An 18,682-nucleotide genomic window follows, 5' to 3' on the forward strand; every position below is an offset into this window, starting at 1 on the left:
GTAGGTTTGGGGATAATTACTGACTGGAAAATACTGCCAGAGATAGGATTTTCAATGGTGAGTTTCAAAAATAAGTGGTTTTTAAATATACAGATTGTAATACCTGTTGAGTAAATGCAATGCATTTAGCAAACAACTATATGAACTGCTTAACAATAAAAATAAAAAAAACCTTGTCAGCTCAATTTTTACTAAGAGTTCATTAAAATCTTAATTAAAAGACGTAGCAAACAATTTGTATAATAACATACAGTTAAGTGGCGAGCTTTTGATTTAGAGTTAGTAAATACAATTTAAAATACTAAGCTAGAGGAGGCATATTACAAATCAACATATATCATGATACTTATTTAAAGGGTACCATAATATTCTCAGTTTGTGATAGTTCAACCCCAACATTAAATTTTATGAGCAGATACATAATATTTACATGCGTTTATAAGTAATTCTGTACTTGCCACAGTCAAAGGAGAAAAGTCAATGCAAGAATCCCACAGAGGCCATAAACTTGGTTCTGGTGTTTCGAGGCCTGTTGTAATTCTCTAGTTACGCACTCAGTTTGCCAAGGGTGAACTGCTGATTTTGCTAGAAGCCAATGATCTGAATGTCTCCAGGAAGCACTTATATTATGGAAGGCTTGGAGGTACTTTGATATCAGCAAACTACTTTATGGGCGCAATAGGAGAGTATGCACTGTTGAAATCGTACCCATAAAACCAGTGTTTATATTGAAGTCATGCTGCTGGTTTATAGGTTTTGCTTGGTACTCTTGGTTTTATGTGATAAGTTGAGATAGAGTTCTCCTCTCGAGGGGATTCTTGTCTGAATTCAAAAAGTCGGTGGGCTTTCTGGTCACAGTGATGGATTTGAGCTCTCATGAGAGAAGCCTGCCTTCCAACACAGGTTCAGGAAACCGAGGATCCCTCCTTTAGATGTTCCTGTTTCCATCTGGCCATTGCACTGCGTCTCTTCAGAGTTCAGGATGCTTCAGAGTTCAGGATGCATGCAGTACGCAGGTGTAGGCTGTTTTTGCTTGCTCTCTGTGGATGTTGGGTCCTCTCCCAGGCAGCTTCTATCTGTAGTTATTTCCAGTTTATAGTTTATGCTGGAGTCAGGATCTGAATGAATTATAGAAACTGTGAGCATGACACATAAAAATGCATTGAGAAGAAAAAAAAGTTGTGTGTTGTAATTGTCTAGAGAATAAGGAAATGAGAAAAAAATAGGTCAAATGAAAATAAGGACAAAATTGATGGAATTTGTCTCCTGGCCGCAGATATTCGAGGGTTATGAGTTTTCTAAGAATAAGTAGGCCCGGACTTTGAGGATCATGGGAAGAGCAAAGGTAGACTGACAGAGAAGTTCTAGAGATTGGTAAAGCTTTATGGAAATACAAACTATAATTTTAGAAAGAGTTCTATAACATATATACAGTTGGGTTATTATACCTTCGTATTGTGTAGGAAATAACATTTCAAATTTTTGTCATATTTTATTTTCATTAGTTCTCTTAGAAAGTAAAAATTCTGTGAAGTTATATAAGTAGTCTAGCATTACTAGACTATTAAATTGTGAATTTATTAATGGTGAATCAGGTGTAAACCCAGTCCCGCGGGAATTCTTGCTTTCAAAGCAGCCTTTTTTGTGTGTGTCACAGATCCCTTTGGCCATCTGGTGAAAGCTGAGTCCTCTGCTTTAGGACAAATGTCTTAAATGCATGAAACACAACACATAGAACTAAATATATTGAAATACATTTACCAAAGGATTAGAAATCAGATACACTCTCTAGTACTCCATCTTCATTAAGCTATAACAGCAGAATACAGTGGCAGGTCTGTTAGTAGTCATTATATTGAAGTATTCATAAGCATAAATAATTTTTTTGGTAGCACTATAGCACCTGTCTTGTGATGGATGCATATCTGTGGTTTAACTGGTGGCAGAATCGTTACCTTCCTATCAGTTGAAGACAATGATGAGTGTTGTCGGAGACAAAGAAAAAGACAGATACCCTTTCCCTTTCTCTCCAAGTGCAATGAATTCCTTGAATTCTAGTGGAAACTAGGATGAAGACCCTTGGGAGGACCAAGAATGCATTTATTAAAAAGCAACAGAAAACACTGGGCTATCCAGGACATACAAATAGATTTCTTGGGCTTTCACTGCCGTAACTGTGATAAGTTGGATTGAGGTCAGTAAACATCTGAGAACAATACAAAAAGGTCAGCAGCTACCATCAACTTTATTGGAACATCAGAACTTAGAGTCACCTGGGTCGAGATTACCCATGGTGAAGTGTGGGATATTGTTTGTTTTGTGTTGGGCTTTGGTAAATGTTAACTGACGTCTTGGCATTTGGTTGTATTCCATAAATTAGAAAGTATCACTGCATGTCTTGGTTTTGGTGAATATGAAGAACATTGTGAATAAAAAAGTCTGTCCAAGAAACTGTTTGAAAGTCTGGAACTGGCTTGAGGGCAGTTAGAGTAAATATTCCTGATGGGTTTCTGGAGAAAATGTCGGAAACTGCCGATATGGATGATCTGTAATGTCACTTTTCACCTCAAGTCTTTCACTTACATAGCCTTGATATTTAGAGCACACTGGAGTTAATACCGTTTTCCAGATGTTCTAATGCAGTACACAAATTGAAAATAGATGGAAAACATGAAAGGCAACACATGAGTGATTGTTAGTAAATATGGGAAATGTTCAGATGATGCCTTGTCCCCAGCTGAAGACAGTGAGAATATTTTACTCCGCTTTAGCTCTGGCGTCACTGGGAGGTACTGCTGTGGGACCAGAAGAATACAAGGAAATATTTTGGGGTGCTAAGGATGTAGCTCCATGGTAGAACACGTGGATGTCCTACCCAATGGGTGCCCTAAGTTTAATCCTTAGCATTATAAAAGCAAACCAAGAAGAAAAGGAAGGATTCAGAATTTTATTAGAGCCGAATCCTAGAAGAAAGCCCCCCACAAGCACTTGAATCCTGCTTTTCCATTTTGTCCCGTCACTGTCCTCAGCCAGGCCTCTGTCACCCCCTCTTCCTTTGTCCATTCCATTTCTTTCCTTTTTGCTTAGCTCTTTCTTCCTCATCCAGATTTCTTCTCTATGCTCCTCTTCCCTTCCTCCCCTTCTGTTGATAGCTGATGCCAAACTTGGGCTCGGGGGAGCCACCTCATGCTTACACTGCTGTGAGAGAGGCTTTTGTACATTATCTTAGTCAGCGTGAACAGTGAAGAGATGCCCACCTTACGTGACCCAGGACGTCTGATGAACAGAGTGACACTTCTGTCAGACCTGGGAAGGGGTAAGGCAGTCTTAGGAATACTGTGACCTGACTAACTTGAAAAGAAAATTTAGGAGACTGCAAGTTATTCAGGGTGACCCGAGAGAAGGGTATGCTTTGGGGAGTAGATGGTGGTAGAAATACACAGAAGTAGGCAGAAATTAGTTTGTGGTGAGCTCTTGGTGAGCCAAGGAACTAGACTGAAAGATGAAGGGAACACTTTTTAAATATATAATTTAACTTTATTTTATGTGCATTGGTTTGAAGGTATCAGATCCCTTGAACTGCAGTTATAGACAGTTGTGAGCTGCCATGTGGTTGCTGGGAGTTAAACCTGGGTACTCTGGAAGAGCAGTCAGTGCTCTTAACTGCTGAGCCATCTCTCCAGCCCCTGTGAAGGGAACTCTTAAGGGAGAGATAGATGATAGGACATAGTTTTTGCATTTGTATTTATTTAGGTGTAAGAGTGTTTTGCCTGCATGTGTGTATGCATGGCATGCATATGCAGTTCCTGAGGAGGCTATCAAAGAGTATCATTTTCCCCTGGAACTGGATTTATAGATGGTTGTAAGCTGCCATGTAGGTGCTGGGAATTGAACCCAGGTCCCTTGAAAGAATAGCCAGTACTCTTAACTGCTGGGTCATCGCTCAGATTCTTCAAGACTTGAATTTTAAGAGTCCTCAGACCGAAATCAAATAGATGGGAAAGACTAAACTGGTGGTACCCTGGGCAGGTGTGGCCCTTGGTGCTAAATCCAGAGTTGCAACTAGAGCTGAGGAAAGGTAGGAGGAAGCGGACCCAGGGGTGGGAAGAAGTTCAGTCTGCCGACGTTGATGACTGGACGTGTGAAACAGTAAGAAGGTACTTAAGGCTTTACCATAGTTACAGATGACCTTTAGCTATCTGTGTGCGAACACATAGGGGAGCCCGTGTAGCGGGAGAATTACAAACATGTGTGCAGGCAGATGTGTGTCGCGTACCGGCCTCTTACTGCATTTCAGCAGTGTGTCTGTGGCTCTGCAATAGTGTCATGTCATGTTGCTTCTAACAGGCAGTAGCCTTCTTGCAGTGCCTGAGACAGTTCGGTACTGAGAGCAGAGAGAGCAGAGGAGGCGATACTCTCCAGTCCTACAGATGGGAGTAAAACATTGCATTTATAGTCTCCCAAGGGGCAGAAGCTGATGGGTTGATTGAGTCCCCTTGGAGTGTTTGTGGCGATGAGGAGTTTCTTACCTCTGCCCGGTGACAGCCTGCTACAACTCTTGGAGCTGCTCATGTGAAATTCCTCATCGTGGTGAGAGCCTGATCCCCAGACAGATGTATTATACGTTGGCCGATATTACTTGTGGGGGTTTACAGGTGAGGGATAATCTGTATATTGTGTACTGCAAGAGGCTTATCTTAGACAGCTAAATTGAACAAATGAAAAGAGGCTCTTGAAAACACTGGAAACCTTCAGAGAAGGCAAAGGAAGTGAACAGCACAGAACACTTGAGACATCATCCAAGTCCTCCTATTAATTATCTAGAAGGCATTCACTGAACAAATTGTTTACCACTGATAGCATGTCATGCATTGTCCTGGGTTTGAAATCACAAATGGCCATCCCAGTTTTTAACTTATCCTAAATTGTATGTTATTGAGGGAAAAAAACAACAAAAAAACCTAACAGAACCAAACAACAACAACAACAAGAAGTTATGTCTAATATATTAGTAGTGGAATTTCTTAAAAATTCAAACACTGTATTACCTGATTCATATTCCATATTTATACCCTCTTTTTCCATTCTGCATGTGTGCCTACACATGTGTGGTATATGCATGTTGTATGCACACTTGCTAGAACATGCTAAACCATGCAAAGGCGCATGGAGAGCAGAAGTTCACTTGAGGTGCCTTTCTTCACTCAACACATGATTTGTTGGCGCAGAGTCTCTCATTGAACCTGGAGCTTATTCCCAGCAGGTTGGCTGGAGTAAATCCAAGGCATCTCCACTCTGCTCCCGTTGGTGCTGGATTATAGGCATGTACTGCCATATCTGGCCTTTCCATGAGTGCTGTGCATCCAAACTCAAGTACGTATGTGTGCACTGCATCTCCCCAACTTTCTTAATTAAAGAGGAAAATGTTTTTGTAGAATTTGGTAACCGTGGGCTCCTAGTCCTGCAAGGGGCAAAAGCAATTGTCCCTTCATTACCAGTTTTATTGATGAGGCAATGTCAGGAACACAGAAATTAGTTCACATTCCCCAAAGATGCATGCGGTTATTGTTGAGCTTGATTTCATATTTCGTTTAACACAATAACAAAGCACCCAAACAATGGCCTTTGTGTTCTACTATCGTACAAGGTGTTATGTTCATTGCAAACTAGGTCAGACAGAAACTTGATGGTGCTTAGATGTGGAGGAGCATGAACTCTGTGAACCCCAAAGAATGCTAGTAAGAGCCAAGAGTGTGCTTGCTTGTTTAGGTGGGGGTTTTAATTCCTAGATTTTACCCAGGGAGCTTCAGGTAGTTTGCTGGTGGCCATGGACCTGTGAAATGATTTGATCTGGCCTTGGGCCCTAGGGTGGGGCTTTTATAATGGGAAGATTAAGAATTGGTTTGCCATCGGTGTTCATCTGAATTCTGAAGATGTGGATTTCCTATTTGTACGATGGACCTAATGGCCAGTGTAGTTTTGTTTTGAGAACTGGGCAAAGAGTAGCAAGTATAATAGGATTTGCTGAATAAGTCTAAGGATGCTGGCTCCTTCTTGATCCACCCACCCACCTACTCTCAGCCTGTTTTACTTTCTGGAGCCTTAAATTTTCACAGGAAAATGGAAACTAAAACTGGCTTATGGTATCTACTGTAGTTTGGAGAAAGTTTATTATGATCAACATAGTAATTGTATATCCAAATAAACAGAATGGTCATATATATATAGTCTTAGGAAGTAGACCTGCAGATGTTACATCTATGCTTCTGATGGCTTCTGGAGTTCAGTCCTGTTGACTGTAGTTCGGGAGAAGGGCTTTCTTCTAGCAAGCATATGCATGACCCTGATTGTGACTATATTCTGAGGTTAATCCATGTGTATCGATCTTTGCTTGTTATATTTTAATAAGCCAGAATCGCAGAATGTAGAAATACAGATAAGGGCAAACTGAAACATCTTGGCTTTACAGATCATAAACTCTTGAGAAACAATCTGTCTAATGCATGAGGGCAAACACCACCTGGTACAGATGGCACAGCTTTGGGCAGCTGCTGCTTCTGTGTTATGCTTAGGTTACCCATGCCTTCTATACCTCCTTCCTTTCAGAGCGATTGCCCTTGGTCATGTGCTTGAGTGAGAAGAGATGATTCCAAGCCGCTGAGCATGATGTCCCAATTCAGAGGAAAGCACACCTGTCCTGACCTAACCCCCTGTCCTGTAACTGTCACTGATTGCCAGGAGCGCATGATGGAGATTCTGCTTCACACCTGTGCTAAAAGCCCAAGGATCCTTGGCTTTGCCACAGAAAGGAGTTTCAGGATCAGTCAGTGTGAATCTGAGTTGGAGTTTATCAAAATACACTTTTGACATATTGTCCAAGCACAGGGACTAGTGGAGAGCTATTCAAGAAAGATTAAGACATACACCTGTGTGGGACTGAGCTTCTCAAGGGAGTGTCATAATTTTCCTTACAGTAGCCATATGTACTGTTTTCATTGGCTTCTTATGATACAAAACAAAACAAAAATACCTTACAACCCTTGTGACCTAGAGTTTTACTTTATCAACTGCAATCCCATTCGAAGTACACCAGGAACCACCCTGTGACCTCATTTATGGAAAAATAAAAGGGTACAAATACAAGCTTAGTCTTGTTTCTGATACTCCCCAATACTAGAAAGGAATGACTTTAGGCCATGTTTGAAGGTAATATGTAAATGAAAATGAGGGTTGGAGTATTCCTAGGTATGGTTGATGAGAAGAAGGTCTTATTGTATATATGACGGAGAGAACATCTGGAAGGGTCCAGATTGAACCAGTCAACGAGAGGAGACAGTGTGGGGAGCATAAAAGAGGATGAGGAGAGAGAGAAGACCGTCTGGGAGCCAACAGAGGGTTCCTAGCAAAAATGGCAGAGTTATATATGGATCAGAGATGGGGGGGAGTGAAGTCCAGCCCCTGGGTGGGAGAGGTTTAGTGTAGGGGGTAGCATAAGAAATGCTGGGGGGGAGTCACAGGTAGAGTGAAGTTGTCTGAGTTTGCTTGAGATCTAACAGTATGTGCTTAGACCTTGAACACAGTTTACGACACTTTTAACTTCTTTCTGTATGTAGAAGGGTTATTGTCCTCTGTAAGTAACATTAATAGAAAATGTTCATAGTGATGGAATTCTTTTGCTTCTTAGATTTATTTTATTAGTTTTAATTATATGTATGTGTGTGCATCTGTGTGTGGCCCAACACATGCCCATTGAGGCCAGACATATATGTTCCCCCAGGAGCTGGAATTTTAGGTGGTTCTAAGTGGCTTGAAATGCATGCTGGGAATCAAACTCAGGTTCTCTGGAATAGCAGAGCCCCTTTCCATAGCCCCTGTGATGGAGTTCTTGATTTTCAGCTGGTGATTGGCTTCATTTAGACTTCTTCCCCCTTCTTGTAGTAATTTTCCTTTCTGTCCTCTTTCACTTCCGTATTTTTTATTCCTGCAGCACTGCTAGACTTGTGTTTAGACTTGCCTTTTGTGGACTATTCATTTAAACAGAAATATTTAATGGGTGGCCTTTCATAATTGGCTTCTTTCACATCAGAAAATATTTCAAGATTTAATTATATAACAAGCATCTACACTTCCTTTCTCCTTATGATCAAACAATATTCATTTGTAGATTTTCTACATTTTATCTACTTTTAGTAATAGGCATTTAGACTGAGTTGTGTTGCTTAAGGTGTTAGGAATACTGTCTTGAGAGTAAATAGAACATAATATTGTTTAAATATCTCTTTTTGACTTTTGGAGAATACATACCTAAGGGTGACTGTTTAGCAAGTTGATACATGTTTTCTAAAAAATGTCCTGTTGTTACCGGAGTCCTAGGCCAAAGGATAGAGTCTAGGGCATTCCATCAAACTGATTTCAGGACAACTCATCTCCAAGCCCAAATGGAAAATGCAATGAATAAAAGCATGAGGTTTTAAATTTCTGTTGTCACACCTAACACCCAGTGACTAGACAGAAGGGGGGGGGAGGGCTGAGATTTATTTGGGTGTAGAAAACGCCAAACAAGATGATTGAACAAAATGTCTCACCTCTGCTATGTTTTGGCTGTAAATGTTTCCGGAAAGAAAGCAAGAATAGAACTAATTGCTCATCAAGAGCCGAGGAACAAATATAAGTGGTTTGGATACGTATTTAAATTAGATTACATTTACTGAGCGGGTTTCTAAATGGAATTAATTCGAAAGGGCACACAACACAAGTCATTGGGTTTAATCTGTGTAGCTTCTCCTCAATAGCTATGATCCCCCCTCCTCCAGCATCTTGTAAATAAAAGTCACTCTTCAGGAGAACATCTTTACCTCCTTGTTCCTTGGATGGTTTGTGATAGCAGCTGCCAGGTGAGTTGACTAGCTTGGGATGCCCACTCCCAAGGAAGAGAAGAGAAACAAACATACTGAGATACCATTTCCCCCTTGAGACAGTCAGTCTCTAGCTGAGGCTGTCTTAGATCTGTGTAGCCAAGGATGATGACCTTGAACTTCTATTGCTCATGCTTTCATTTTTCAAGTGCTTGGTTTATATACCTTTTTGGGATCAAACCCAGGACTTCATGCATGTTGGGAAGCACTCTACCAAGTGAAGCTTATCCCCAGTCTGGACTTTTTTTTTATAGACCAGAAAACAGGGGCATTTGTACTGAGCATGGAAATTTTAAAAATATGCACATTTTCTCTTGCTTTCAGAAAGTTTAAATTCTGCTTTTAAACATTTCTGTTGGTTCCTCTGAATTCATCAAATTATATTTTGATCAATTTTGGAATTAAAATTTATGAAGTCTTTTTTTATTTAGCTTCCTGCTGAATACATTACAGGAATAAGTTTGGACTACCTGTCAATAATCGGGAGGCAAGAGCTGTTAGGGAAGAAACTGGGTTTGCTGAAGGGGGCAGAGCTTCAGAAGGTGGGGTTGAACCAGGGGGAGGCACATGACTTTAATCCCAGCACTTTGGAAGCTGAGGCAGGTGAATCTCTTGAATTCAAGGCCAGCCTGGTCTACAGAGTGAGTTCCAGGACAGCCAGAGCTATCTATACAGAGAAACTCTGTCTTGAAACCAGCCCACTCCCCCAAAGGCAGGGTTGAATGTTAAAACTCGATGGGTCACAATGGGCTCTTTGAGGGGAAGGAAGCAGAACGTCTGAGTTACTTGCTGTGCATTATCTGTCATCCCAGTCTGCATCTCTATTACCTGAGGAACACAGAATGAACTTTGACCTCCAGAAGCTGATTCCTGCTTTAAAAATTCATTTTCTTGAGACAGACTGCCATTTATCCCACACTAGCCAAGAACTATAGTCAAGAATGACCTTGAACTTCTCTCTTGCCTCTTCAGGGTTCTGGGATTGCTGGCTTGCACCCAGGGTTACTTCTTGTACTTTCTGAAATTGCTTTTCTGTGAGTAAACTTCACAGCAATGTACAGAATTAATAATAATAATAAAGGCTGTATCAGATGTTCAGGATTCTGGGAACTTAAAGACTATCTGTTTATTCATTTATTTTGGGACCCGGTTTCTCTGTACAGACCAGGTTAGTGTCCAAATGTGCCGTCCTCTTGCCTCAGCCTCTGGAGGGCTGGGGTTTTTAAAGAAAGGTTATTTAGCCATTTAGGTGTGGCTTCTCTAGCGGGAGGTAGGGGACTTTGGACTTGAAAGGATCTGGGAGAGACAGAAAAAAGGAAAAGGAAGGAAGGGACTACTGCAAAGCAGTAGCCAGTGACAGAGGAGGGGCAGGGCCTTCCATCATGAAATGGGCCCATTGTCAGCAATAGGTTTTTTTGTACCCATGGTCACTGTGTTGCAATCCCCAAAAACAGTGGAGTAAAGAGACAACTGGGTAATTTCACAAACATTCCTAGTGGATCCTGGGAAACAAAGATGGAAATAAGAATTAAAATAGGCACACTGTTTAAGCATTTATGGCAAAGCCATGCTTTCTCCATGACTAAATTTCTATGACTTCGTGTGTGTGCCTATTCATGTGCGACATCATGTGTCTTCCCAAGTTCTTCTCTCTCGACTCTTGGCCTGGCCTCATCACAGCTATGCAGGAGAAATGAGTCAGGCTGTACCCTCCTGGGAATGAGGAAATGGACGTCCTGGAAGGGCAGTGACCCACCTAGACTTGCCTTTGGGTTACTGAGAAACGGAGGCAAGCCTGTGGGTTCCCGATGGCCTCAGTGCTTTCACTCATCCACTCTGTGGCTGTTACACTTCTGCTGGCTTGCTCCCGGAGTCACCAGGAGGCTTTTTCCTTTGTGGGTTTTTCCAATCATTCAGCGGCTCCCCTGCTCCTGCCATTATGAAGACCCCGCTGATGAATTATGCAACAGCATTTGACTTAAAGCAGAAAAATCAAAGGACTTGGGCTTAAGTAGTGTTCTCACAGGCAGCACACCACTTCTTCCGCGCTTTTCTTTTCCCTTGAAATTGTTTGTGAGGGATGATTTAAATACCAGTGTGAAAGCTCATATAATTCGGTGGCTTCAAGAATACATGATTTACTAAGCTGTGGACTAGAGATAGTTTTAGAGAAAAAAAAATTAGCTTCAAAGGGATTAAAAAAAAATACCAGTCCCCACCACATGTCTATGTGGTGTCAGTTAAATCCATCCTACATGGCTGCATGTGTGACTGTCAATGAATCTGTTCCACTTTAACTCACCGTAAGGCTGTAGACTTTTTCTTTTTCATTGCTGCAAATGCTCCTACTCATGGTTTCTTTCTAGTACCTACCATGCAGCCTCCCACAGACTAAGCATGCTGAATGAATGAATGAATGAATGAATGAAGGGATGAATGGGAGTTCAGTTGTTCATCATCTGATTGATGTGTAAAAGGAACCTAACGGCTGGAAGTAAAGAGAAAAAATTAAGTGAAGGTTATCACACCTGAGACATATAATTTGGTGCTGGGGATGTTTGATGCTGAGAATAATGGACATTGTTGACCTGTTCTATCACCAGCTAGAAGAATAGCAATTTGTAATTTATTTCAATTCAGGCCTCCATTGTGTTTATTCATTTAAAAGATTTATTTATTTTTATGTTTTGTGCATTGGTGTTTGCCTACATGCATGTCTATGTGAGGGTGTCAGGTTACAGAAAATTATGAGCTGCCATATGACTGCTGGGAATGAAACCCAGGTCCTCTGGAAGATCAGCCAGTGCTCTTAACCACTGAGCCATCTCTCCAGGCACCCACTGTACTTATTTTGAGGGATCCTCCTAGTCTTGAGTGGAAAGACTTTGGATGATTAAAATATAATATGGCTGTTCCTGCATTACCAGACCAAAGCATGGGCACATCACTGGTAGGGCTGATAACACATGACTACTGTTGAATGTTATTATTTCATATATTTTCTTGCAGGAAGCAGTATCAATTTATACTTTCCTTGGAAAAAATACTGAGTGACTTGATGGCCTTAAGACAATCTCTTTGAGTCCAGTAAGCCCCTCTCTTCTCCTGGTGAGGTAGAGATGATGTGTGTAAACTAGAGACTATCAAGAAGCCAGGTGATTGTCAGCTGATTACCTCCAGTGTTTGAAAGCTTTTCCTACTAGTTACTCAAAATTGAAGTGTTCCTTTCCAAGCAGGACATTATAAACTTGATTTAAAATAAGAGGATATCTTTCAGTAATGTTAAAAAAGGTGAAAAGTGGTTTAACTATCAATAAAGAATAGTGTTGGGTATTTTTCAGTTATTCAGATTTGGACAAAGCATTAGTAGGTGTGTGTGTGTGTGTGTGTGTGTGTGTGTGTGTGTGTGTGTGTGTGTGTGTGTCTTCCTATCATCTCTCTATATCTATTATTTGCCATCTATCTTTCTATCTAGCTATCAAGAGGTATAGCTATGGGCTTATATCTTTCTTTTCTGCAGACTGGCTAATATACATAATTAAAGCAGAGATTCTATTTGCTAGTCACTTTCCAGACTTGTGTTTTCTGTGTAGTTTTTAATACTTGAACTAGTTTCTAGTAAAAGTACACTTGTTTACCCTGAGCATGAGGTTTCTGTAGAACAATTCACTTTACAAAATTGAAGTTAGAATTTGTGGATCACGTTTTGGAGAAGAATGGTTCAAAAGACTTTTATTTCCACCGGTATTTAGGTTGTTCCGGTTTGCTGTTGTCTGGAAATGACTCCCAGTTACTGATATTGTATGTTCATCAAGGATGAAAGCGCAGGACACTGTGCATGACCGATGGTGCTCAGATGGTAATGAACTTATGCTGCTTTTTTCTAGCAAAAGGCCATCTGCAATGTCTACATGTTAGCTAGGCTTTGGCTGAGGGTCTTTACATATAGCCCTTCCAGGGACACCGGAAGGAAGCGTCTCTTGTTATCCTTTTTACGGATGAGGAAGCTGGATCTTGGACTTGTTAGGCAATTTGTCAAAAGTCAGACAGGTAGAAAGGGACATGGGCAGGATTTGAACCCAAGCAGTATACAAAAATTATTACATGTATGCATGTGGTGCATGTGTGCATGCATGCATTCATGCATGCCTGTGTGTGTATGTGTGTATGTGTGTGCGCTCGTGTGTGTGCAAATGTGTGCACCATGCATGACGTATGTTTGGAGGTTAGAGGACAACTTTCAGGCATGGGTTCTTTCCTTCCATCACGTGGATCCTGGAGGTGGAACTCCAGTAGTCATCCATGACAGCAAGTGTTGTCATTTCACAGTACCCCACCCCAAATAGTACACTTGAGCAGCACTAGTCACATGGCGCCATTGAAAAGCCTCTTTTCTTTCCTAAACCACACTTGCTTGGCCTTTTAAATAAGCCAGACCAGACATTTGCTTTGTTCCTTCTTTACCTCAGATCTTTTATACTGACTTTTGAAAAAACAGGTTAAGAAATGAAAATAGACTTGTGGCATTGATTCTTTCCTCCACTGTCATAGCCATATTAAAGCACTGAAATAATTATTCCACTTCAGTATATCACTAGTTGTAACTCTGTATTGTATTATTTTTCTAATAATCTGTTTCCTAATATGGATTTACGCTTTCATTTTGATGTAAATGTCTGTGTAGTATGTGTGTATGCTTGTAGAGGCCGGGAGTTCATTCTCTAATGTCTTCCTCAGTCCTGCTTTACCTTATATTTTGAGACAGGATCTCTTATTAAATCTGGAACCTGTCGTTTGGCTAGACTGGCTGGCTGGCTAGCAAGCTCCGAGGACCCTACATTCAGTGCCTCCTGGGTGCTAGGGTTATATGTGTGGCTTTTTATCTGGATCTAGGAATCAAACTGTCCTTATGCGTGCACAGCAAGCATTTTCTGAGCATTTCCTGGTTGAGCCACCACCCAGGCCCTGTTAGATTTATTTGACTGAGGTAGATGGAATTGCTTCTAACCATTTGTTTTCCTGTTGCTGTATGTACTTAGGGTTTTCTGTGTGATCTGTTATTAGTGTGACTGAATCCTTACCAAATGTTCTTGGAAAAAAAAGGAGCTGGGGGGATGGAGAGATGTCTCAGTGGTTAAAAACATGTATTGTTCTTGCAGACTTGAGTTCAATTCCCAGCGCCTACATTTAAACAGCTCTCAACTGCTTGTAATCCCAGCTACAGGAGAGGTCTCTAATCTCAGGCACATGCACATTTACAGACATACACACGTACACATAAATAATAATAAGGAAAATGCTGCCTTAAAAATAGAGCTAGGCCAATTCCTAACACCAGAGAACTCATAACTGAAAACAACATTTTTTGTGAGTCATGCCTTTCCTTCAAAACTTTGGGAGTAGAAGAAGAGACGGCCGAGGTAGACAGTTCCACTTGCAGTGGTTCCAACAGTGGGGTATTCAAGAAAGAGTTGGGGGCTTGGGAAATAGAGGATTAGCTTGTTGAAGTTGAAAGCCAAGTGTCTTCGTGTCAAGTCTTTTTCTCCCTCTTCTTCGTTTGTGTGGTGGTAGTATATGTATCTCTGGAATACTTGTTTAATGATTCAAAGGTGTGTTTGATTAAATAAGATTTACCTGTGGTCAGGAGACTGGGTCAGCAACTAGCTGACAGGAAGTTGTAGGGAGGAGCCAGGTGGGGAAGGGTTTATAAGCGGGGTGGGTGGGGGTGGGTGGGAACAAGCAGGAGAACTTCTAGGGCCACTGGAGGAGGTGAGCTAGGTGAAGCTGCCTGCTATTCAGCCTCTCTGGGAAGCAGGATTCTCCCTTAGCCTTTGAATCTTGAATCTCCCTTAGCAGGATGGAGATTTTCCTTAGTAGCTTTGAATGAGCTGGTGCCTGAGGGAACAGAATCTCCTCAGGCTTCAGCTCTTGTAGCCTGACCACTGCTGGCTTGCAGTTGCTGGGTAGGATAGCTATAGCTTGAAAGACAGCAACAGTTAAAAAAGAAAAACAATACAGAGTCCTTAAAAAAAGTATATTATGCACCCAAGTGTGGGTTTTGGGCTTTATCAAGAGACTCAGGTAAGTGTCTTTACCATAGCTATGTGCACATGATTTTGGTGGCTTCTGAAGTTACAAATCAAAGGGTTGCTGAGGAACTTAAGTAGGATCACAGGTTCCGTGGTTCCTAAGGTAGGTAGATTGGATAGGATTACAGCCAAAAACGGTAAAAAGGAAAAAAAAAATGTGTATCACAAGGGTTGCCCAAGTAAGCTAAGCTTGTTTTTTAATTCAAATAAAACTTATAGCCCTAGGAAGTTACAGTTCACACCTAGGAAAAGAAGCCACAGTTAAATGTCATGTACAGTGAGGCCTTAAGCATGGCTTATTACTATTTTAACATTATTTGAAAGTGTTTGTATGTAAAAGGAATGCTATCTGGAAGTAGGCAATCTTCACAGCAGGTGGTGTTCTTTGTACTGGGATTTTAAATGGTTGTTCAGTTTTGAGACACTGTCTCATGTCGCCCAGGTTGGCCTCAAGCTCAGTGCAATAGGATGGCCTTCAATTTCTGATCCTACTGTCTCCATCTCAAGTACTGGGATTATAGACACTGGAGATGGAACCCAGAGCCTTTTGTATACTAGACAGGTCCTCTACCAATTGAATTATGTCCCTTTGATTTGTTTGCTGGTGAGAAACTTCAACTACATTCCAGAGCGAGCAACTCTTTTCCCTTCTCATGTCCCCCTAACATTTTCCTTTCTGTCTTGGCTGCCTCTAGTCCTATTTTATTGTTTGTACCTCTGAAGCCTGATTAACAATAGGAATCCAATTACCCCAAGTTGGTATTATTTACGTTTTACTTTACTAAGGATTTGAAAAGATTTTTTTTTATTTAAATAGTCTTCTTAATGTAAAAAGTCAAGGTAGTAGAGACTAAAATCAGCAGACCTTGGCTTACCTCCTCGTCCTGTAGAACTGCTTTTTTCTCCCTGGGTTTTCCTCTGCTGTGAGTATCTGTGCTGGAGTATCAGAGGGTGACCTGGGGGACACCTAGCCTTCAGTCTCTGGCTTTGCCACTCATCAGTTATGTGATCTTAGGCAAGAAAGGGAGTTGTGCACGTGGTCTTCTACTTGTGTCTACATTGAAAAGCACCGGCTTTAATGGGGACAGATTTGAACACCGTGTGAGTAGTAAGCATCCTATATAACTGACAGCTTGAACATATTGTTTTGTACAGTCTCATGCTGATACATATTCTACAGTAAAGGCACTGGTTTGAGAGGGACGTGGGAGCCGTCTCAACAGCATATGCTGTGATATGAGAAAATAGGTTTGATGGAGCCATCTTACTTAGAAAGTGGCTATGCCTCGTGCTTTTAGCCTATGTTAGACCTCACCTCCTTAGAATTCTATTGCAGTTGTCATAGGGATCTACTTAGAAGATCTGGGATAAAATTGTCTAGGGGAGGGGGCTGGAGAGATGACTCAGTGGTTGAGAGCACTGTCTGCTCTTCCAGAGAGAGGATAGGAGTTAAATTCCCAGCACCCACTTTGCAGCTAGTACCTCTCTAACTCCAGTTCCAGGGCTTCTGACACCCTAACACAGACACACATACAGGTAAAACACCAATGCACATAAAATCAAAATAAATTATAAAAAATTATCTAGGGCAGTAAACTGAATACATGAGATAGATATCTAATACCCTTTTTTGTGTGTAAAACTTGTCTTGATTAAATGTGTTTACACATGGAAAATGGCTGCTTGCATTCAGAGTGGCTAGCAGCTATTTCTAGTGACTTCTGGAGAGGCAGACATCTTCAATAAGGTAATCATTTAAAGTGTATCTGTAGCTCTGTCACACACACATGTGTTTATGATTACAGTTGGAGAATTTAGACTCAAGTGCCAGATTCACTGGTGTTTATATATTCAACAAATGAAAAAAAATCTAGTATTGACTGCTACCCACACAAAGGTGCATTGTCCCAGTGTGTAAAGCACACTATTTGATAATTGTCACAACCTAACTGTCTTGTAGATGGAGCATGCAGCCTTGTGCAGGGAAACTTCACTGGCTTATCACTGAACTGAGTAATGTTGCCACGTAGGTTGCCAACGTGGGGCTCCAGAGTGTCTGGCCATGTGGTGGTAAGATTTGGCATGTATGAGTTCAGGGTTTATTCTCAACTTTTAAAGAAAGAAAATTATATGTTATTGAGTGCAGCAATATTTTCAGCGCACAGAAATAACATGCTGTCATGATATAATTTATGAGAAGTATTTAGTAGGCCATATACAAATTTTAGAACAGTGGGATTTTTTTGGCCAGAGTCTTAAGGGCTCAGGCACTCAAATCTCTGCATGAACTTTTTTTTTTTTTACTTTCTTTACCTATCAATTCATTCAAAGTTTTAGGTTTTTCCACTAAGGCTTTATTTTTGTCAAAGGGGAGAAAATCAGCAGGTGTGTGTGTGTGTGTGTGTGTGTGTGTGTGTGTGTGTGTAACTGTAACACGAATGCTGTCTTAGATATTCCATTTGGTGCTATGCAATTAGATGGGTGTGTAATTAGGAACTGATAAACCAAGTCAGTGTGTAACTGACAGGGTTCCATTTCACAAGGAATGGTCCATGTAACAAGTGACTCTGCCTTTAGTTCTTCGATCATGCTAATATATGCAAAAACAATATACAGCCCAATTTGGGTTACTACGAAGTGTATCTAATTTGTAAGTCATGAGAGCGTTTCTTTCTCTTCTCGTTTATTGCCTCTTCCAGCCCTGCTCATTCTCATGCTAACTGGAAGTGATGCTGAGAATAGGTTTGAGGTTGGGAGAGAGACGGCAGTTTACTGGGTTGATATTTTTGGGACTTAAAGATTGTTCAAACATTTTACTGGTGTTACATTTCAGAATTAGGTATTTATGCATTTAAATACTATTGGGGTTTTTTTTCTGAAAGTAATTTCAAATTGATGCTTAAATTCTGGGAGTTTTGCAATTCAAGGTGGAGCCTTACTATTGATTTTTATACAGATTCTTCAAAGAGTGCATATCTCAGTGAAGTTACTTCCTCCACTATGGCTACTGTTTTATTGAGGGGTAGACGTAACCCATTCACATTGTACTTCCATCTTTAAGGTTCAGTGAATTAACTTGACACAGTAGAGAAGTCATGTAGATTTTCATTGTGCGGAAATATGATTTGGTCTGTGTATTTGTAGGCCACATGTTTAAGTCTTGTAGTTGTAATTCGGAATTTTCTAGCATCTACCTTAAACCCTTTGAGTTGGAGCTTGGACTAGGAGAGAGCATAGGTAACTGTGGGCTGTCAGCCAGATAGGTTTGATTGCTTTAAAAGGGCCTTGTCATAAGGAAGTTCCAAAGCATGAATACTGACACCAGACACCATTGGGGTGTCTTAGAGGGTAAATTTGCATAATTACAACAATTATAGGCACTGGCTAATATGTATGATTTCTTTTGGAAAGGGCTTTGATTTTAATTATCCTTCGAGAACATCTCCTTTATTTTCTTCAAAATGCATTTAATTTTGCAGCATTCTCTCTATTCAGTGTGTATTTGTAAATATAGATGAGAAAACAGGTTGGATAATGAGAATGCCACAATTAAGAAAAGGTGCATTTTGGAAAAAATCAGGGGTTTAAAACCCAATGAACCATAAATAATGAACTCATTGCTGTGAGATCAGGGTAGCGTATATGTCTACAGAAAACAAAAATATTTTCATGCTTACT

General features: G+C 40.8%; 1 protein-coding gene across 2 annotated transcripts in view; it reads left to right on the forward strand.

Moving 5' to 3' along the window:
• The window catches only part of Tmtc2 (transmembrane O-mannosyltransferase targeting cadherins 2), a 356,561-nt gene that overhangs the window by 25,922 nt on the left and 311,957 nt on the right, over nucleotides 1-18,682 (forward strand). The window contains exon 1 of one of the 2 annotated variants that reach the window (XM_021225985.1): nucleotides 14,909-14,996. The exons of the other annotated variant lie outside the window; for it this stretch is intronic. The gene's annotated coding sequence lies outside the window, so the exon portion shown is untranslated. Of the gene's footprint in view, nucleotides 1-14,908; nucleotides 14,997-18,682 lie in introns of those variants that run through there. 2 annotated transcript variants of the gene reach the window in all.

Source organism: Mesocricetus auratus, unplaced genomic scaffold, assembly GCF_017639785.1.
Source record: "Mesocricetus auratus isolate SY011 unplaced genomic scaffold, BCM_Maur_2.0 Super-Scaffold_100011, whole genome shotgun sequence".
Classification (NCBI taxonomy): domain Eukaryota; kingdom Metazoa; phylum Chordata; class Mammalia; order Rodentia; family Cricetidae; genus Mesocricetus; species Mesocricetus auratus.